Raw genomic sequence first — 23,263 nt, forward strand, 5'->3', positions numbered from 1 at the left:
GAAAGATTTAATTTCATTTTCCTTGTGGTGTTTCTATAATGCGTTGTTCTCTTATTTCAATCTTACATAATCTTACGTTGTTTGATTCTATTCTTTTCTTCATTTCTTCTATGCATTTTACATCCTTTGCACATGATATTATATACCACTCCTTTTTCCACCTTGCAACCTCAAGTGTTTTGTAGTCTTCTTTATTCCTGCTTCTTTAAGTAGTCTTTTTTTTTCGTTGTACCATTTTTTGCTTCCTTCTTTCTCTTTTCTTTGGTTTCTCTCTCCCATTTCTTCTTCTATGGATAATAGGGTGGAGCGTTTTGCACTTTTGTTGGAAATTCGATGACGGCTAGTGCGGAACAGGTGCCATTAGTGGCACCGACCTTACTGAATTTTTATTTTTTTATTTTTTTGGACAACCCCCTTTCTCTGCCCCAACGGACTTAAAAGTTTTTTAAGTGTTTGGTTAGGCAACACGCACAATACCAATGACAGAAAAGCTACTTGTGGTCGTTTTTAGAGTTACCTGACGGCTATAGTGCAATTATTTTATTAAAAGAAACTTGTAGCAATGCCAGTAAATAATTTTAAAATGTTTATGAGTCAAAGTACAGCCATATTAGCTCAGTTGTTGGAATTAATGTCCAGATCTTGATTGGAATGCCACGTTAACCATGATTATAGGTACAGCCCTTGATATAACACGATTTTCTTTATGCGACTCTTCGCTTATTTTGCTCAGTACGCAAAATAACCCAGAACTCACCACGGGGAGGTATTTGCACATCGAGTTCCGCCCAACCACCCACCCAGTAAGTATACGTTGACATTTGACCTTAGGTCACGTAGTTATTATTGGTCTCGAAGCGGGGCATTCTTGTTCTAGACTTCACTTTGGCTCTAACGTAGATATCTCTTGCGTTCTTGCCGGACTTTTTCGATGCTGCCTCGGACACCAACTTCACTGTGCGTTCCACAGCTTGACTATGCCAAGGGAATGTTGTTAAAGTAGCTGAAGTTCGGATGTTTTCTTCAAGCTGCTGATTCGTTATGTTTCGTGTGATTGGCGGCTCTGTTACATATTTAGGCCAATTAATCATGTCGTAGTAATTTTCAGCTGTAAAGTTTAATTTCGGAACAATTAAGTCACTGAGCGGCTTAATCTCGGAGTCTTCTGGCTGCGGCACGTTTTTATCCTTCTCCAGCCTAACGTTCGAATATGCGGATTTTCACCTGCTATCAGCAGGTTTTCATGATGAGCGTAGTATCCGTTTGTTTGTAGAACAGAATGAACTATGTGTTGCAGATTTTCTGGCAGAAAACGTGATAGCTTAACTATGGTAAACAGATGCATGGCGCCCATTTCGCACGAAGGATTTCGCCGTATTGAAAACCAGACGGGGGCGAATACTTTAACAATGTACTGGCAAAGTAGACACAAACTTGAACTAGGTTTATCAGTACTGATGTAGTGGTGAAGCATCCTACAGCAATGTAACCCATCGTGAATGTGATAATGGTCCTGGTTTTCTGATTGCTAGATCGGTAGTACACATTCCTGTAGCAACAGCCTTACAAATTTCGAAGAGATAATTCTGGTCGCTGCTTAAACCATCTGGTTTTTCCATTTCAGACACCCATTCAACGGGAATGGGTGTAAAGACGATCGGTGAACGTTCACAATCCTTTTTTTCCGATGAGGCCGGAAAAAGCGTTGGGTCCGGTCGTCCCACCATCCAATTCGGTAACCAGGTGTCGAAATAGCAGCTCGTTGGTATGAAGAAGTCAAATGAAATGCTGCAGTTCCTTTCATAGGGATCTTTGTATCTGACTTGTCACGCCGTTATCACATCCTGTGTTCGTGGCTTCATCATCGCTGCCGACTGCCTCAAGACTTTACACGTCGTATTGGTTCTTCTCTAAAAGCTCCAATATAGAGTCGGCAATATCGTTGCCAGTGCCTGACTTAGGTGTGGCATGACCCAAGAATTCTGAACCGGGCTCCGATAGAACTGTGATATGCTTTTCTGTAACCTCTTGTCTTCGTAGTTCGCCATTAATTTTATCTTGCACAAGGGTTGCATCATTTTTTCCGTCGAAGTAGATACTTGTAATCGCCCGGCCTAGATGAGCCTTTTCTTTATGGATCTTCTCACCCAGTTTGTCTTTTCCTCTTCGTACCTTAGATTTGTCAACAACAAGATTTTTTTCCTCTGGCGTTATGAGTCTCGCGTCCTGAAGTACGGCAGAAGCGATCAAAGCATCATGTCTCTCTGAAGCTCCAGTTCTAAACGCTGCCTCCGCTGTATTTTGAAGACAGATGCGCTTTAGGGTATGTTTCCTTCTTGGTAGCGCTTCGAAGTCAGATTCCAACGTGCTTCCTGATTCAACAGCTTCGCTGGATTCCCCTGACGACGCCAATATCTTTGACCTGTGGCTATGCCTAATCCCAATAGTTGATGGACTTGCTTCAACACTTCCAGCGTCTTTCTTAGTTGTTTGCCCCTTAAATCTGCTTACTTTACGGGAAAACATATTTGACAGAGATTTGCTTGTTCGGACGTCAATGTTACCAATGCTCATTTTCCGTGATGTTCTCTGGTTCAAAAGAAACTTGAATTCTCGTTTTGGAATCTTGCGTGTCCTCTCACAGTTGCAATCTTTGGCGGTTTTACATTTGCAAGACGCAATATCAAAAGGATACTTTTCCGCGTGTGCAACAAAACCTGCACGAAGTGTTGCTTCTTGTCCTTGTCGACTGAAATGTTTTCCTTGGTGCGACACTTATTATAAAATGTTTTCAGTATGTCAAAAACTCTCTTTTTCTGAAACCAAAGGAATGCTTGCTTTACGCCAAATATGTACAACTCTTTGTCCAACTAGTTTACAAATGTCAGTCACTGGTAATTTAGTTACACTTTCGTCACCACTTAAACCACTTCGAAACCAATGATAATGTCGTATAACATCAGCGTACGTGGGTAACTGCACTTCACGCATTTCACTTGGAATGCCAAATAAGCCTCGTTTTACACTTTCCCGCGTTGGTCTGCTATGAGGGTTTTTCTTCATCTTGCTTTCCATTACTTCCGAACTTGGAAACCAAAGTATACAAAATGTCTCTGAATCGTATCGCACTAAGAAGACTGTAACTTTAGTTACAATGCACAAACTCTCTGTGTTAACAGAAACAGTAGCGAACTAAAATCGTTAAAGCTTAAGCTGCAATAAACTGGCCTGTTGGATTGGTTGGCCGAAGTACGCAATATTTATACCACCGCTGAACTTCGAGCGAGAATATTCTAGAAACGTCGGCGTAGGTTCTGGAGCCAACGAGGCGAGCGGGAGGTGTGTGAATCTTGTTAACGGAGCCGGACGTTGCGACGACGCTCGAAGAGCGTGGCTAAAGTAAGCAACCACGAAGTTGTGTAGCCTGCCGCTAGAGGGCATTTGCTGTTGGTGTACATAACAAGCGAAGAGTTGCCAAAAACAAATCGTGTTATATCAAGAGCTATGCCTATAATCATCGTTAACGTGGCATTCCAAACAAAATCTGGACATTAATTCCAACAACTGAGCTAGTATGGCTGTACTTTGACTCATAAACATTTTAAAATTATTTACTGGCATTGCTACAAGTTTCTTTTAATAAAATAATTGTATTATAGCCATCAGGTAACTCTAAAAGCTACCACAAGTAGCTTTTCTGTCATTGGTGTTGTGCGTGTTGCCTAACCAAACACTTAAAAAACTTGTCCGTTGGGACAGAGTAAGGGATTGTCTAAAAAAATTTTTTTTAAAATTCAGTAAGGGCGGTGCCACTAATGGCATCTTTTCCGCACTAGCCGTCATCGAATTTCCAACAAAAGTGCAAAACGCTCCAGCCTAATGGGTAATCATTGTTTTCTCACATAAAATCAATTTTCTTTTAGTTTTCTCACAATATTTCATTTGTTTTTCGCCTTTTTGAAGTTACTTTTAGTTACTGTTCTTATTCTTTCTTTCACGCCCTTAACAGAATTATTTTTGGTCGTCAGATTTGCACTATACCTCTGTTATGAACTAACTTTCATGATGGTTTGTTTATAATGCTTTATAGAAACCTGATTGTTATTTTTTATCTAATTCATTTTCTAGTGTTCTGTTTTATTTGTAGCTTTTATTTTTCCTTAAACTTCTCCAACTGTCTTCTGATCCTTTTCCAGGTTCCTAAACAGTCACTTACGTACCTACAGACGAGATTAAAAAAACATCTATTTCCACTAAACAGTATACAGTCAGGAGTGTGAAAAAATGGGATAGCAAATCTAAGATGACTTGAAAGAGGGAAGAATCAGGTGGATTGAAGAAAATAAGAACAGACAAGAAAATTGATTCACAGTTGCCAGTCCCAAATTGATAGTACATTTCACACATCCGAGAAAAAAAAAAGTTCTGTGTCAGAAAGTTCAGTGGTCCAGCTCTTGTCCAGTTGCCTCTTTCTAAATTTAATCTCTCTCTCTCTTTTTTTTTTTTTTTTTTTTTCTGCTGGCATTATAAATGATAGCATGTGAAGCAATGTCACCTGTTGTCGATAAAACTGACTATTTCGGCACTATAAAACACAAATCGAGAAATATTCTTTAGGTTCTCGAACTCGTAACAAGTTTCTAAAGAAAAGACAAACTGCAACGTAGTTATCGAAAGTTTTCAGACAGTACGGCTGGTACGCACTTCGAACTGAAGAGAAAATAAGTTATAGAGTTAATATAGGTGTTAAGGTACTTTCTAATTTCAGTATGTTATTTAAACATGTAATAAAGAAATTCGGCATAAAGATTACCGGGATTTAATATATGATACTCCTGATGAAACAATGTCAAACAGCATTCTACAACTTATCATATCGCCATGCACTATGATCTGACTAAACTTCAAGTCTTCATACAGTGTTACAAATTACATGCCATGTTAAAAGGGATTGAATACACCATCAAACTATTTCACTCAGACACAGAATTAATGTTTTGAGGTAGCTCAATGCATTTTATGGCCCATGCCTAGGGAAAAGACATGTCTACTGTGAGATAGTAACATTAGTTATGGATATGTTAGCCGGGATCGAAAGACAGGTAAGGCAATAATAATAACACCTCACTGCTTACCAGAACACAGTATATTATTTATGTGTCATTCTTCAGAGTTCATAACGAAAGACTCTTAATAGTATAAAATATAAATTTAAACATTGCTTCCGCCGTATAGAAGTGGTGGAAATATATCATTAACAATGTAGCTCTGACCAGAGTAACTGTAAAAAAAAAAAATTAAACTTTAACAGTATTCAAATACAACAATGAGTCATATTGCTTTGCAATGCAATTTTGCAATGCTCTGAGTCAATTGCTTTGCAATATTTTCACATCCAAACAGCAGGCGCGTATATATGCCTTGATCGACCGTACGTACAAGGTCAAACTCACCCAAAAGGAAGTGTACCAAGTGGAACAATTAACATGGAGGTCGCCATTTCGTCGGTCTCTTCAGTGAGTTCTTAGTGGCAGTGAGGATAAGTGCCCAGCAACGTCTGATACCATGTCGAACTGTTATACTGTCGAACTCAGATAAAATGCTGTTGCAGCAACCCAAAATATTTGTCATGAGGAAAGAGAAAAAGCAATGTATCACAGCACACCAAATCGTTGCTTCCAAATATTTTGTGCGGGTTGTAAATATGTCCAAGTTCAAACAAGGTTCGGCCGCCCAGAGTAACCGATTCTGAGGTCATACGACATCACTAAGGAAAATCTATCCACCAGCACACAACGATTGTCAAACGAACTCTATATGTCCTGTTCACTATAGAACTTGGGAAAATCATTAGGAAATGCCGTATTGTGCCACCCGTGTTCACTCCTGCTTAGGCCTAGAGGAGAGAAGATATGTGCCTACAACTCCTGCAAAATTCGTGTGATATGCGTTTTCTGAAATCGATTGGTCCATGCGACGAAAGATTGACGTTTTTCTCGGAGGTCTGAATGTGCGAAAACAGTGGCTAAACAAAGACCAACTTCCAGAACCAATTATCAAACCGCACCATTTCGAGCATAAAGTCATGTTTTCTGAGTGTGCTGGAACTACAAGAGTTCGTTCTTAACAATCGTACCATCCATCTCGATCCTTATTCTGCACAGTTGGAGCGAATGTACGTTGCATTACGCCAAAAATATCTTCCTGTAACAGGATAACGCAAAATCATACTCCGCTCGAAAAACAAACATTTCGGGAACTCCATGGCATCCAACTGACGCTACTCACTGCGTATAGTCCTGACCTTGCACATTCGGATTAATACCTAATTTACTCCATGACATACTTCCTGAAATCAAGATACCTCACCAACCAGCAGGAAGTGTAAACAGCAGTATAGATTTCTTTGCCTTTAAAGACAAGATGTGGCATCGGCATAGAATCGAGGAACTGGAAAGAAGGTGGACGCAGACAGACCAATACGAGAGGCTCCATGTTAACCTGCTTTCATTACATAAACGTTGTGTACAAGAATATTGCAGAACTTATGACTCCTCCTTGTATAAGAAAACAATATAGAAAATAGTGGGACGAAATCAAGTACAATATTTTTTTTTTTTTTTTTTTGATTACCATCTAATTGTGAAAATTTAAAACGACGATGTTTCAGTAAATAACCTGACATATTATCAGTCTATATTTTAGTTTACGGTCAAACTGTTTGCTACATTTAATGATACAAAAGTTTCATTGCACGGTGGTATCTATTGCCATTATACTTATCGACAATCGCATTCATATAGATTCCCATGAACTATACTAGAATTCTTTTCTTTACAATTAAAAGTGAAAAGTTAAAAAAAGTAACGATGAAACGTTATATCATGAACATATGTCCACTCTTATTCACAGCCAGAATTGACAGTGAGTCTTTGCTCCTTGTAGATTGACCAATACTCTGTCTTTCACAGGAGGTAAGGAAGTGATTTGAAGAAGTCGTGAAGTTAAAAGGATAAAAATTACGAAGAGCACATATTATAAGGAAATATCATAAGCTACATACAAAAATCTTCGAAAATTAACTGGCAGCCTGGTATCAGAAGGTGAGAGTAATAATTTGAATGTAGACATCAGCAGCCCGGTTATCGGTCACATTTTGCCTCTTATTGTCCACCAAAAAAATCTACAATTTACAATTTTATTAAACTGTACTGAACTCAAACCGAGCCTTTTCCCTTTCTCATGAATCAAACACGCTTAATTTGTTGTTCTGTTATTACTTTGCGATTTCATTAAGTTTCTACAAAACCTTCATGGTACATGAAGATTTCTTGAGATGTGTTGATAACAGTGTTGGGCAAATTTCAACTGAATTACCAATTAATCTGTAAATTTAATTGTTAATTGCAGTTGGCCATTAATAAAGGAGAATCAATTGCAATTAATTAATCGACTGAAAGTAATTGCAGTAGAAAGTAATAACAATTGAATTCAGTCATTCAATTGCAACTGAAATTAATTGACAATTAATTCAATTGCAATTGATTTCCACAGCAATTACTTTCAATTGACTGGTCAATTGCAATTGATTTTCACTGATTAATTTTCAACACTGTAGTTCAGAAAGGGCGTGGGGCAATGACAACTTTAGCCAAGACCAACTGACCCACCACCCATCGTAACCCACTTTGATCCACCACCCACCATGAACCACTCACCCACTGTGACCCACAGACTCACCAAAACCCATTGTCATCAACTCTGACCCACGATTCACGCCCTCTTCTCAACTGATTAAAGAGTTTAAACTTGTAATAAAACAAGTCTATGAAATTATCACTCATCGGAGTTTGAATTTCTACGACCAATCGCTCAAGCACCGCTCTATTACAATAACGGTGGATATAACCTTTCTAATATAAATAAAATAAAGAGTTTGTTTGTGTGTGTGTGTGTGTGTGTGTGTGTGTCTGTCTGTGTGCGGCCTGTGGACCAGACGAGTGACCGAAGTTTCCAAAATTTGGTCAGGGTACCTTGATCTAGGCCCCAGATCAAGACCAAGAGTTTTTTTTTTTTTTTTTGAAATTTCGAACTAGGGGATCTCAGGAGGACGTTTACTGGGACCGGCCTGGGGACCAGGCAAGTTGACCGAGAGTTATCAAATTTTGGTCACGGATACCTTGGTCCAGGCCCCAGACCAAGGCGAAGCGTTTTCGACAAAATTCGAACCAAGAGGTTTCAGGGGGACATGTAAAAGTAGTAGAAAACGACCGATATTCGTGTCGATTTCATAGTTTTCGCGGTTGCTGAGATCAACGGTGAAACTCCGATCGCATTAACTTCCAAATTCGACCTATTCGGCTGCGGGCCGGAGGTCATCGGGGGAGAGGATACCGAAACGTACAAGTAATCCAAAATGATCAATATTAGTGTCAAATCCATAGTTTTCGCGATCGCTGAGATCAATGGTGACACTACAATTTGCGATGACTTTCAAATTCATCCACCATTGTATGCGGTCACCAGAGGGGGGAAAACCGAGCCATGTGAAAAATAATCGAAAATGACCGTTATTAATGTCAAATCCATAGTTTTCCGGGTCGCTGAGCTCAATGGTGAAACTCAAGACCGCATTTACTTTCACATTTGGCCCCCATCAGCTAAGGAACGGGGGAATTATAAAGGATATTACGAGACATGTAAAAATAATCCACAATGACCGATATTAGTGTCAAATCCATAGTTTTCGCGGTCGCTGAGATCAATGGTGATACTTCCATTAGCGATGATTTTCAAATTCAGAAACCATTGTATGCGGGCAGGGAGTCACCGGGAATGGAGAATTGCGAGACACGTAAAATAATCGAAAATGACCGATATTAGTGTCAAATCCATAGTTTTCGCTGTCGCTGAGATGAGTGGTGATACTCCTACAGGCATTGACTTCCAAATACAGCCCCCATTCGCTGGGGGCCAGAGGCGTTGTTTTTTTCACAATTCGAACCAAGGGAGTCTCAGCGGGGCGTTTACCGGGACATGTAAAAGTAGTAGAAAATGACCAATATTTGTGTCGAATCCATATTTATCGTGGTCTCTCAAATGTATAGTGACACTCCCGATAGTGTTAATGTTCAAATTCAACCCCCATCGGTCTTCCCAATGAAAACACATGTACGTTATTGGCTATATATTCACACAAAATATATCCAATTTTAGAAATGTTTCTTAATTGTTCTTCAGTTATCCAGTTTGTTTACAGGTTCTGTTTATTTTTAGCTCCATCAATTAATGTCGAGTTTCGTAAAACTTTTAAGTTTTACGTCCTACGGTTATGCCGGTTAGGCTAAAGGAGACGGTGATGATGAGAGAGAAGTGAAATGGTGGAATGAAGAAAGTGGGAGGAAACGGGAGAACCCCGAGAAAAGCCACGAACACGGTCTTTGTCTACCACATGTCGAGTTTCGTGTCCAGCCGAGTTTGACAAATAGCTCCCTCGTTCAGCTCGTTATAACTAGTTTTGAAATCATGATCTGATTATACCGAAAAGCGAAAGCCATGAGAAATGTAAGCAGTAATGTGGAATACTTTTAGTGGTGCTCACGACAGGGTTGCATTTTGTCTCGTACTTTTAGTGCATCTCGAGGGGTACTTTTAGTGCATCTCGCCTCGTCTCGATAGCGAAGCGACGATAGAATTTATAACGAGATAGCGTCAAATGCCGTGAGCACCGGTGTCATTAACTTGTTCCGCCACCAACTAATTTCGAGATGGTTTCTTTTGCATCGTTTTGTGCCATTTTGTACACCTACTCCCATTTTTTTTTTTGTGCGTCACCGCAAGTGGGTCAAAATGGGCCTACAAATATGGCGGAACAAGTTAATGCTATCCCGCCACCAACGAATTTCGAGGTCGTTTCCTTCACATCGTCTTCTACGTGTTTTCTACCGTTTTGTAACCCTATTTCCACGTTTTGTGAATCAATGGTAGTGGGTCAAAATGGAAAGAAAAATGATGTGAAGGAAACGTGAAAATAGGGTTACGAAACGGCACAAAACAGGCACTAGTCGATGCGAAAGGAAGAACCTCGAAATTCGGTAGTAGCGGAGCAGTGGGTCATTTTCATCCCACCTTCGAGGCCTATTTTGACCCTCTTCCAGTGACGCACAAAATGTCGAAATAGGCGCACAAAAGGGTACGCAATGTGAAATTAACGACCTCGGAATTCGATAGGGAGGAACTCTTGGTCATTTTCGTCCCATCTTGGAAGCCCATTTTGACCCACTTCCGGTGACGCACACAACATGAAAATACGCGCTCGAAACGACAAGAAACTAGCACTAAACGTTGTGAAAGAAGCGACTTCGAAATTCGTTGGTGGCGGAACAGTGGGTCATTTTCGTCCCACCTTGGAGACTCATTTTAAACCACTTTCCATGACGCACAAAATGTGGAAGTAGACGCACAAAACGGTACAAAACGATGTGAAGGAAACGACCTCGAAATTCGTTGGTAGCGGTACAGCAATAACTTGTTCCTCCATATTTGTAGACCCATTTTGACCTACTTGCAGTGACGCACAAAAAGTGGGAATAGGCGCACAATGCGACAAAAAAACACGCACAAAAGATGCAAAACAAAGCACCTCGAAATTCGTTGGTGGCGGAACAAGTTAACGACGCCGTGAGCACCAATATATCATCAAGGCTGAGAACTGCACACGGTCCATTTTTTTTTTTTTTTTTAAATAGCTAAAGCAGAAGCCCAATCGGGATAGTGATGTCAACCGGCTCGGCTCGGTTCAACTGACCGAACAGCTTGGTTGGGATGATCCATCGACTGGGCTCAATTGAGCCGATGGCTTGAGCCGGCTCGCTAGGGACGAGTCTTCTCGGTTCGGCTCGATAATGAATGCGCTGTGAGAGAACCGCATGAGTCGTTGACAACCCTGAACCCAGGCCGAGCAGTTTTGAACATGTTTGCCCGAAATCCTATAACTTTTAACAATTTTTGGCTCGAGCCCGAATACTTAACTCTCCTGAACTCAAACCTAGAACCTCGTGACCGATGTCCTTGATTCCTGAAGACTTCTTGACGACCGAGATCGACAGTCAACTAATTTTTAGTATTCAGATACGAACCGCATATATTTCATGTTTATACACGTTGTTATAATAATAATAATAATAATAATAATAATAATAATAATAATAATAATAATAATAATAATAATAATAATAATAATAATAATAATAATAATAATAATGTTGTTGTAGTAGTAGTAGTAGTACTAGTAGTAGTAGTAGTAGTATCATTGATAATTATATTGTCTATGTAGGATACTTGAAGAGAGTAGTACTTAGAACTACACAAAGAATTTAGCTCAAATTGACTCGTTTTGGCTCGACTCAACTCGAAACTCAATTCGAATTCGAATCGAGTTGTGGTAAATTTTGCGAGTCGAGTTCTCGAGTCGAGCTCAAAGATGTCTACTTCGAGTTGAGTCGAGTTTTAAAGAAAACTCGCTCGTGTCCATCCCTGTATGTGAAGTAGTTGACCGGAATAGACCCTTTCTGGTACCGAACGCTTTCGTTCGTCAAGACGAGTTGACATATACATAATGTATGTGTGCAAACGCTTGAAACACCCCACCCCTGAAACCTATATTAGGTAGCATGTACCGGACTGGCTGACCGGAATTAACCAATTTCAATACTGACCGTTTTCTTTCGTCAGGGCAAAGTGATTGATATACAGGGTGAGCACAGAAACAGTCCCAGGTTTCAAATTAGTGTAAATTTAATATGCGAAGGAATATTTTGCTGAAATTTTGAACAGTGATACATGAACTCAAAAAGTTTTTGTAGCAATAATTGAAATCACAAACACTTGATGTGCGCGCCACCTGTAACGCGGGAAATATCGAGGCGGTAATCTAGCTCGAACCACACGTTGTGAAGCATATCCGGTGTGATGGAGTTGACAGCATCACTGATGCGTTCTTGGAGATCGTTCAGAGTTGCGGGTAGTGGAAGTCCATACACTTTGTCCTTCACAAATCCTCACAGATAGACGTCACAAACAGTGAGGTCAGGTGATCTTGGAGGCCACTTGCAAAGAACTTGATCATTGACTCCAGAGCATCCTATCCATCGGTTTGGGGGGTTCTCGTTTAGAAACCTGCGTACAGCACGATGCCAGTGTGGCGGCGCTCCATCTTGTTGTAGAAAGAAGTCGTCTATCTCTGCATTACTAAGTTGCGGAATCAACCAGTTACGTAGCAATGCTAAGTAACTTTCACCTGTAATTGTTTGTTCCTGAAAGAAGAACGGACCGTGCACCCGACGCTCTGACACTGCACAAAAAACATTGATTTTCGGTGAGTCACGTTCCACATTTACAATTGCATGAGGATTTTGGGTTCCCCATATCCTTACATTGTGTCTATTCACCTTTCCACTTAAGTGAAATGTCGCCTCATCGCTGAAAATGATCTTCGTCAGTAAGTTTTCGTCGTCCTCCATGAAATTTTGCATAGTCTCACAGAACTAACGGCGCTTTACCTTGTCTTGTGGGTATAACTTCTGCACATACTGCAGTCGGTACGGGTAACACCGCAAACGCCTGCGTAAGATCTTGCTTACTGTTGTTTGTGGCATCTGCAACTCTCTGCTAGCTTTACGTGTAGACTTCTGTGCACTGTGTACGAAGGCTGCTCTTACGCGCTCCACAGTTTCCTCGGAGACTGGACGTCGTCCTGAATGTCCTTTTCTTTGATCACAAATGCACCTTGTCTCCAATAAACATTCTATGCCACTTCACAATTGATTTAAGTGTGGGTGGAACAGTATTAAATTGTCGTTTGAAATCACGCTGCACCCTCACAAAACTGCTTGTTTTTGCAAATTGTAAAACGCACCAGCTTCGTTGCTGTGGGGTGAACGCCATTTTCGATGTTACTGCTCTGGTCAGAACTAGGATTCTAAAAAGATAGATGGGAAAATACTTTGAGTTTACTGAGCTCTGTACAAAATTTCATGTAAATATTCAATTAAATGTTAATTATATGGTACTTTAAAATCAGGTACTGTTTCTGTGCTCACGCTGTATATGTTGCATATGTGCAATCGTTTGAAACAAGCCGGTAGCCAACCCAAAAATGAAATGAAAGGAAATCTTTGAGTTTTACGTCCCACGATTATGCCGGTTAGGCTAAAGGAGACGGTGATGATGAGTAATGAATGAAAATGGTGGAATGAAGAAAGTGGGAGGAAACGGGAGAACCCCGAGAAAACCCACGCATACGGTGTTTGTCCACCACAAAGTTCACTTGGCGGGGCTGGGATCGAACCCGGGACCCCTAGCACCAGAGGTGAACGCTCTACCGCTGAGCCAACGCGGCCCCACCAACCCAAAAATGTAGGGGGGGGGGCGATCCAACCATATTATAGTTCATTTGCAAGAATATCGTGAAAATTTCGGGGGCCCGGCCCCCTAGACTCCTCTGGTTACGGACCTGGTTTGGAATACCTCACTCCCGAAAAATGTATTAGGTACTATGTACCGGAAGTAGTTACCTGGAAATGAGCAGCTCAGGTACCGACCGGTTTTCTTCGTCAGCACGGGTTAATTGATATAAACATATACGTTGGGCGTGTGGGAAAGCTAGACACACCCCAGCCCCTGGAAACTGCATTACGTACCGTGTACCGGAAGTGGTTGACCGCAAGTGACCAATTCCGGTATCGGTCGCTTTCTTTCGTCATGTCAAGTTGATTGATGTATATGTTTCATATTTGTAATGATTGGAAATACTCCACCCCCGGAAACTGTATTATTCCCAATTACCCCCTAATACAGTTTTTTTTTGGTTTAAACCAGGTTTTTTTGGTTTAAACCAGGTTTTTATGGTTTAAATGATTTGCTCTATATATTCATATCATATATGGACAGAAATAAGTTTGTTTCGCCTTGATGTTATTATGCAACAACCGGGTTATGCTGGAAGGGGTCACATAAGCTTAAAGCGGAATAAAAACCGCTTCTCGAGTTACATCCGAGAGAAATTGTCCTCCATTTGAACTCGGAACCAGGACTAATTGGCCACAAATGCGATACGTCTGCCGACTCACTCACGAAGGAATCCTGATAAAAAAATACGTTGTACTGATCTTTACATGCTTCTTAATATAACTGTCAAGAGTCATTTCAGAAGGACAAAAAGATAAACAGTTGCACAAGTGAAACCATTACACAGAATTAATTACATATGATCAATTTCAAAGTACGACGGAGTACAGAAGAACTAATCTAGTTCAAGTTAGTTAACAACGACTTTTATTGGTCCAAATTAAAGAAATACATCGACTTAATCTGCATATCAATAAGAAAAGGGAATAAAGATACGAATTATTTGAGTCCACTTTGGCTCAGACTCATTTATACATAAATAGATACCAAAGATACTTATTTCACTAAATGCCTCTCGTGGGGTCTGTATGACCCCCCCACACACACACACACAAAGTACGGCATTTTCGATGTATTTTATCAATAGTAAACATTGAAACGAAACAATATTTAGAATTTTTCTTCGATTGCAATTACATAACAATAATAACAACTACAAAAAAATCACAAAATAAACATTTATAAACTTGTAAAAAAAGTTGTTTTTGTAGTATAATCTTTTTGAGTAATGAATGGGGAATTTAGGTCTGAATATAATACCAATAATATACGGGAGTGAAACGTGATAACCCACAAATGTGTGTTCATCAAGATTTTACAAACACTTACACTTTTACAAACATTTTTTTGTTTTTTGGTTTAAACCAGTTGGTTTTTTTGAAAAATCCAGCTGGTTTAAACCTTGGTTTAAACCACCTTGGTTTAAACCAGCCAACCCTGCTGATTTCAATTGCAATTAACAATTACAAGTTTCAATTGCCTGGTGACCAATCAACAATTAACAATTGACGAACATTTAACTGCAAATTTTATGATTGAATTCAATTGCAATTAATTTTCGGAGCAATTAGTTTCAACTGATTGATCATTGCAATTGATTTCAATTGATTTTGCCGAACACTGGTTGACAAGCATGACATAGAAGGCCTTGAGTTTTGACATCTGAATATTCTTCTGCTGCAACGTTTCTTCTTTAGTCATGTACGAATTATCGTAGAAACAATAAGCTCAAAAATTCCAGTTTATAAATGATCTATGAAATAATAATTTATGGATCTCGTTAAATAATTTTCAATAGGTCTAACTGCCTTACACGTGATCTTCATGCTATTATATTTCAATTCGTGAGGAATTTCTGGTTACATTCAGCATACATATCGAGGATATTTTAATACCTTTATTATTATTATTATTATTATTATTATTATTATTATTATTATTATTATTATGGAACTGTTTACGCTTTCCAAAAATGTTAATGTCCTCAGTGGCGGCGATACCGGCTTCGAGGCCCCCCGCAAAAACTGAACCGAATGGCCATGTGTTACTCGAACTTCATTTACAATTTCTATATGCGTACTAATGTACCATTTTACAATGTTAACAGTATGACCACTATGATTACAGCTACTATGAATAATAATAATAATAATAATAATAATAATAATAATAATACAGTACAACCACGGTTAACCGATCTAAAGTAGTAGGCTTATTTCGGATTTTTTTTTTTTTTGTTTATTTGTTAAGTCATGGACATCTGTTACCGGACCTGTACTACAGTATTTTTTATTTATCTGAAATGTTTTGAAGATCAAATAACTTCAAAACTTCCTTTGTATGCTACACTTATGTTCTTTATTAAAGTTAAGGAGTTCCATAATCTAGTGGTTACAGCGTTGGATTCATATCCACGTGATCCTGGGTTCAATCCTCCGCTGGAATACTCCAAATTTTTGACGTCTGCCCAGCGTCGTGAGGAAAACTGAGGAGTGATACGCCTGTTGATGGAGGGTGACGCAATGGACTGACCACCGGTTTGTCACCCAAATAATTGTAGGCAGGGTGGGTTGATTTAAATCACGATTTTAATCCAGATTTAAATCAAAATCCGAAATAAATGAATTTAAAGTGAAAATAAGTAAAATCCCGTTTCTGTTCTCTTATTTCGATTATGGAAAATAATAATCATAATACAATGAGACTCAAATGTATGTAAGCACAGTATGAAAACGAGTATCATGCAAACGATGATTAGAGAAATCCCGCTTTGAACGGATAACGGGTGAATCCTGCTTTCTTCTCTTCGTAGCATACGTTTTTTAAATCGTTAACTATTCCAACGGGGAAATCACCATGGACATTTAAAGCGAAAATTCTCTTCTATTCACGTCTATTTGTTGGTTTCCAGATAATAGGAGCGCATTTAGAGTTGGTCCGATCCCCTCTCCTAAAAAGAATTAAAACTAAGCGAAATTTATGGACTAAATACATAGGTTCCTCGGGATCATAATACGGCCAATTTTGAATGCGTTAAAATATCGAATAATACTTTTGATAAAGTGGATACTTTCAAATATCTAGGATCAATATTAACAGACCTAAACCATATTCACGAAGAACTTAAATGTCGACTAAAAGCAGGGAATTCTTGTTATTAATCAGTTCAAAATCTGTTTTCGTCGCGAATTTTGTCGAGAAATTTGAAGCTTAAAAAATATAAAATGATAATCATGCCTGTTGCTCTGTATGGTTGCGAAACATGGTCGCTTTATGAGGGAAGAGTATAGACTGAAAATATTTGAGAACAAGATCCTGAGGCGAATATTCGTACCCAAGAGGAACGGGAATAGGGAATGGCGGAAACTTCATAACGAGGAACTGCATAATTTATACCGTTTACCCAACATTGTTAGGGTTGTCAAGTCTAGGAGGCTTAGGTGGGCGGGTCATGTAGCTAGAATGGAAGAAAGTAGAAACGCTTTCAAAGTCTTGGCTGGATGACCAATCGGAAAACGACCATTGGGAAGACCTAGGCGCAGATGGGAGAACAACATTAAGATGGATCTCACAGAAATAGGAATACAAAGTAGAAACTGGATCCAATTGGCTAAGGATAGAAATCAATGGAGAGCTTTTGTAAACGTGGCATTGAAGCTCCGTGTTCCATAGACCATAGAGTTAATTATTAATTTTAGGTGAAATATATGTACTTTATATGTATTTCGTGCCGCTAGCTAGTTCCGATTTTTTTAAATATGCCCCTGCGAAATATCAGTAACTTTCGTGAAAAGAAAATGTCATGTTGATAAATGTTGCTGTACTTTTTCCTTCATGCTGAAGAAATAATGTTTGGGATTGAAATAGGTTAACGATTGGGGATTAATTCAAAATTTAACCTCAATACTTTCGCTTAAATGGCATAACTAACATTTAATACTAATTCCTAATGTTTTTTCTTCAGTTCGTGACTTGTATTATACGAGGAGAAAGATTTGATTTAAATTTAAAAAATCGATTTAAATCAAAAAAATCAACAAAAATGATTTTTTCCACCGTGGTTGTAAGTCCACCAGTCGTTAAAATATGGCATTGAGGCCGGCTCACGACTTAACGTCTGTTACGCCAGTGGCTTCAGTTTTTAGTTTTTGTAAGTTAAATGAACATTTTTAGGACTACAGTACATCTGTATTCTATTTGTAGTTAGTACTGTAATAGTTTATCTTTATAGCATATGGATTAGGCACAGCCTAGCGCGTCCCCGTCTTTTAGATTATTCCCGTACAGTACAGCACAGTACATGTTTATTGGATTTGCGATTTAGGATAATTCGGGCTTCGGTTATCCGGGATCATACTGTAACTACATTCCACACAAAGGAAAATTAACGTAGAATATTTTTGTGTACTCGCGTAAAATACAGTACTCTCATTGCCTAGAATAAAACGAAAGGGAAACTCTTCTTGTATTCTCACACTTGAACACTCAACACACAAACACATATGATAAAACTAAGGAGAGGTATTGTAAGCGTCACTATCACTATGTTTCACTTGAAATGGAATGGAACACAAAATTTGTAAGAACTGTTTACCTAACCTTCAGGAGCAAGAATTTGTCTATAATTTTATCGTTTTTTTTTTTTGTTTTTTTTTTTAAGTTATAGGCTGTGTAGAAACGCTTTCAAAATGCATTAAAATTATAAATCACGTAAAATAAGTCTTGCTGAGCGTACCTTGTAGGGGCCCCCTCAGGTCCGGGGCCCCCCCGCACCGCGGGGTCTGCGGGGCCCTTATCGCCGCCACTGAATGTCCTCTCACGTTATTTAAGCAAGCAAGCAATCTCCTCCTATAAATCCCTTCTGATTTTTATCTAAGTTGAGACTATGTCCTCGGAACAAAAAGTTCGATTTCACTTACTAACGATGTAACAACAAAGAACTGTGGTATGGTAAACTTCATATTCTCCTTATGGACAAAACTGTAAAGTGAGGAGCAGGACTACTTTCTACACTAGTATAAACTCTCTACTTGGTCTCGGAAGTGGAAAATTCTTTGCTCTGGCCTCACACTCTTCACATATCCCCCAGCAACTCTGGTCGTCTTCTTTGGCCAATCAACGAAGTCTGAACTGACGCTACGTCATCAGAGAAATGCCCGAGAGACTAAGAAAGACCTACCTACTGAAAGCGCGCTAAGAGATTTCTTGCACTAGACTGTCATAATATGATTATAAAACGTACTAGTCATACTCTTTAGTTTTGCTACACATTGTACTTAATATTGAAAGTTGTTACGTAGATTCGCAATCAGAATACACACACACATTGTAATTATTCTGAAGTACTGCATGTATTATTGGTAACTGTCACTCAAGTGCAGTAAATGTTCATTTCAAGTGATTGATTTGATATGTTTGTTCTGCACTTAACTTTCAAACAGCGACATTCCATGCTGCGAACTTCTTATACGAGACAATAAATAGTGCAACGTATTTTATATATAAAGACACCGTAATATAGTGGCTAGAGCGTTGGATTCATGTCCGTGTGGTCCAGGGATCAATTCCCGACCGGTGCTTCCCCGATCTTCGGCGTCCACCCAGCGTCGTGAGGCAAACTGGGGAGTCGCGTGAATAAAACACGTGACGGCCACTAGGTCTAAAAAGCTCCCGATACGCCGGTTAGCGATAGGGCGACGCGGCGCACTGACCACGTGTTCGTCGCTAGGCTGGACGTAGTTCCACCAGTCGCTAACAGATGGCATGAAGCGCCTTAGGCCCACAAGTCAGAGCCGTTACGCCAAGTGGTTTGGTTGCTTTTATATATCGTGTTGAGAATTTAAATGAAATCTTTCAATTTAACGTCCCAAGATTGTGTTCTTGAAATTAAAGGAGACGGATGATAGATGAAAGTGACTGATCATCATAAGTATTCTGTCCTTATTGGCAGGTCACTTGCCACAGCTGAGAAGCTTCCATTCTCCAGTCCCCCGCTAACCTCTTCGTCTTTCGTCTTTCATCATTCATTAATTGTAGTCTCCTTCGCCCCTCCCTCTCTTTCCTTCCACCATACCCTCTAGGACGTCCATCATGATACAATTTCTTTCTAGGCAATGTCCCAACCAGTTTCTCTTCCTCTTCTCAATAATATCTTAAACTGTTCTTTTCTTCCCCACCATTTCTAATATCCTCTCATTCGTTTTCCGCTCGACATAAATCATTTTTTCCATTCTTTTCCACACCCACATTTCGAAGGCTTCCAATCGTTTTTCATCACTTTTACGTATTGTCCATGTTTCCGCCCCATACAGTACAACACTCCACACGAAGTATTTTATGAGTCTTTTTCTCAATTCTTTATTCAAGGTCCCACAAAACAGACTTTTTTAAATTCCTAAAGGCTTCTTTCGCCATTCCTATCCTTGCTTTTATTTCACGTTCGCACTTATATTTGACACAGACCACTTCGTTCCAATTACCATGGTTTTTGTCTTTCTAACATTTATTTTCATCCCATATTCTTCAAAGCCCTTCCTCAGGTTTTCTAACATCTTATTTTCTTTTAAGATTTTGCAACAAGCGCCATATCGTCTGCAAATCTTATGCACCTAATCATTCTACCTCCTACTCAAATGCCGTCTTTATCATGTAAGCTCTTTTTCACTATCTCTTCTAGATAGATATTAAATAGTGTTGGCGAGAGACGGCATCCTTGTCAAACTCCCCTTCCAATTGCACTCTCCTCCGTCAGTTCTTCCCCTATCCTAACACTTACTTGTTGGTTCATATACAAGTTTCTTACGAGTCTTCGATCTTTCCATTCCAACCCAATCTTCTGTAGAACTTCTAACAATAATTCCCAATTCACGCGGTCAAAAGCCCTTTCTAAATCAATAAATACAACATAAACCTCTTTCCCTTTTTCTATAAATCTTTCACCGATCGCTCTTAATAATCCAATAGCATCTCTTGTGCCCTTACCTGTCCTGAACCCGAACTGCTCCTCCTCAACTTTTTCAATTGTTCTTCCATATAACCTTCTGTTCAATATTCGGAGCAGAATTTTAGCTGCATGAGATGTGAGACTAATAGTTCTATAATCCTCACATCTTTTTGGTTTCGATTTCTTAGCCAACGGTATCATGATTGTCTTCAGAAAGTTTTTGGCCACTCTCCTGTTTTATATATTTCATTGCGTAATCAGAACAAATCTTTCTTTCCTCTGCCTCCGATATTTTTAATGAATTCGATTGCTATATTATCTGCCCCTGTTGCTTTTCAATTCCTAATCTCGGATATATCTTTGTCAAACTCACCCCGAGGAATATTAACCCTTTATCATTCCCGTTTACTTCATTTTCTACTTCAACATTTAGGCTACACGGTCTATCCCTACTCTCATATAAATTATCAACACATTCTTTCCACCTTCCTATGACCTTATTTTTTTCACTGACTACCTTCCCATTCTTATTTTCTACTGCCATCATAATACCCCTTTGTTTCCTTTGAAATTCCATAGACATCACCTCCTTGTACATTTCCTCATATTTCCCAACTCTTTCTAATTCTTTTATGTCCTCGCATTTTCTTTTGTAAAACTTTTCCCTCGCTCTGTCCCTTTCCTTCGTAATTCATTATTTAACTTTCTGTACATCTTTCTGCCCTCTTCTGTATCAACCTGTTTCCACGTCTTCCTTTCCCTCATTTTCTGCAACATCTGCTCTCTAACCCATGGTTTCTTAGCCGTTTTGTGTTCACGGTAACCTACTGCTTCTTTTGCAGTTAGGGATGCGCACGAGTCGAGACAAATGTATTTCTCGACTCGAATTTTCGAGTCGAGACTGCTCGGAAAAATTTGGACTCTACTCGAATGTCTTGTAAATCTTTCTATAATTTTTAATATTATTTTGAAGAAAGTATTCACTCAGAAACAGACTTGAAACCAATGCCAGAATTATGAATTTTAGAAGGGTATAAAACGCATAAACTTAATAGTTAATCTTTCGAGATCAAGCTCTAATTTTCAGCTCAATCTAGTTAATTAAGATTAATGAGTGGTTCGGGGAACAGAGGGGACGAGTTCCAAGTGATATGCTGGCATCCCAACTCGCCGGATCTGAACCCTATCGAACAAATCTGGGATGTAATTGAACGTGACGTCAGAGCGCATCGCCCCTCCCAGGAATTTACGGGAATTAGGTGACCTGTGTGTGCATATGTGGTGCCAATACTCTCCAGCGACCTAACAAAGATCACTGCGTCCACGCCAAGACGTGTTGCCGTTGTTACCCGTACCAAATATGGACATACTGACAATTAGGTAGATAGTCATAATGTTCTGGCTGATGTGTGCGTATATTTTAAATCGTATTTTTTTTTGTCTAGACTCGAATTCGAGTCAAGTCGAGACAGAAACATATTTTCGAGTCGACAACATTTTCTCGAGACGAGTCGAGACAGGCTTAAATCTCGATTCGACTCATGCGCATCCCTATCTGCAGTATGCTGTAAGCAAACTTTAATATGTTCCCACCATGCGTTACTACCCGCGCCTATCCTTTCCTCGTTTGAATATTTTTCTTCGGACTTTTCAAAGAAAAGATATCTTACTTCCTCGTTTTTCAACTTTCCAGTATTCATTACTTTGTTGCCTACTTTTCTTCTGCCTACATTTTTCAGATGAATATCTACTTCGGCCAGCACAAGTTTATGATCAGAGAAAATATCAGCCTCGGGAAGGGTCTTCGCGTTCTTTAAGCTATTCAGATACCTGTCCTGAATCAAAACATAGTCTATCTGATATTTTCCACCGTCTATTCGTGATTTCCACGTATATCTTCTTCTCTTGTGCTGATTGAACCAAGTGTTCCCGATTACTAGTGAATTCTGTCTACATAAATTCACCAGTCCCTCTCTCCTTTCATTTCTTTCGCCTAAATCATATTTGCCTACGATACTACTTTCCTGTTTTTCTCCCACAACTGTATTGAAATCTCCCATTACAATTACGCACACACTCCTCTTCTTCCTGTCTATAATTTCTTCTATTTTCTCATAATTTTCCTCTACTTCTTCCGCTGTATGCGAAGTCGTCGGTGCATTATGTCTGTATCACCACTAGATTTTTCCTTTTCCCTTTAAGTCTTAACATCATAACTCTTATCATTAACAAATTCTACTCTCACTACCTTCCCCTTTAAGCGCTTTCCAAGAATTATACATACGCCATTATGACCTCCCTTTTTATTACCTGAGTAAAACATTCTATATCCTTCGCTGTTCAAAATCCCATTACCTTCCCATCTAACTTCACAAACTCCTACCAAATCTAGATTATTTTGTTTAATTTTTTCCTTAATATTTCCTAATTTTCATCCCTGTAACATAATACATACGTTCCATGTCCCTATCCTAAACCTTTTGCTCTTGCCTGGTCTTTCTTTCTCTGTTTGTCTTCCCCCCATTACTACTTTCTCGTCCAATAGTCCTTCCCAAGCCATCCCCCTCCCGGAGATCCGAATGGGGAAGGGGGTATTTTATACTATATTTTGCCCTTCGAAAAACATTGTACCTATGTTCTCTTTTTCACTGCCTGCAATTTTACAAGTAAAATTAAATTTTTTGTACTCTCACCAGGAATCGAACCTGGGACCACGCATACCAAACATGCACACGCTAGCAACTAGATCAACGCAACGGGGAGAGCGTGTATGTGTTGAACTAATAGTAGAATTTAATGCTCTATTTTCTAAAGCGTTTTTTTTTTTTTTTTTTTACATTAACTGCAATATTT

General features: G+C 39.3%; 1 protein-coding gene across 4 annotated transcripts in view; it reads right to left on the reverse strand.

The window, feature by feature from the left end:
- The window catches only part of Lpin (phosphatidate phosphatase LPIN), a 220,792-nt gene that overhangs the window by 22,691 nt on the left and 174,838 nt on the right, over positions 1-23,263 (reverse strand). Inside the window, exon 14 of one of the 4 annotated variants that reach the window (XR_014131204.1) lies at positions 5,136-5,281. The exons of the other annotated variants lie outside the window; for them this stretch is intronic. The gene's annotated coding sequence lies outside the window, so the exon portion shown is untranslated. The remainder of the gene's footprint in view (positions 1-5,135; positions 5,282-23,263) is intronic. 4 annotated transcript variants of the gene reach the window in all.

Source organism: Thermobia domestica, chromosome 4 (assembly GCF_964235325.1).
Source record: "Thermobia domestica chromosome 4, izTheDome1.hap1.1, whole genome shotgun sequence".
Classification (NCBI taxonomy): domain Eukaryota; kingdom Metazoa; phylum Arthropoda; class Insecta; order Zygentoma; family Lepismatidae; genus Thermobia; species Thermobia domestica.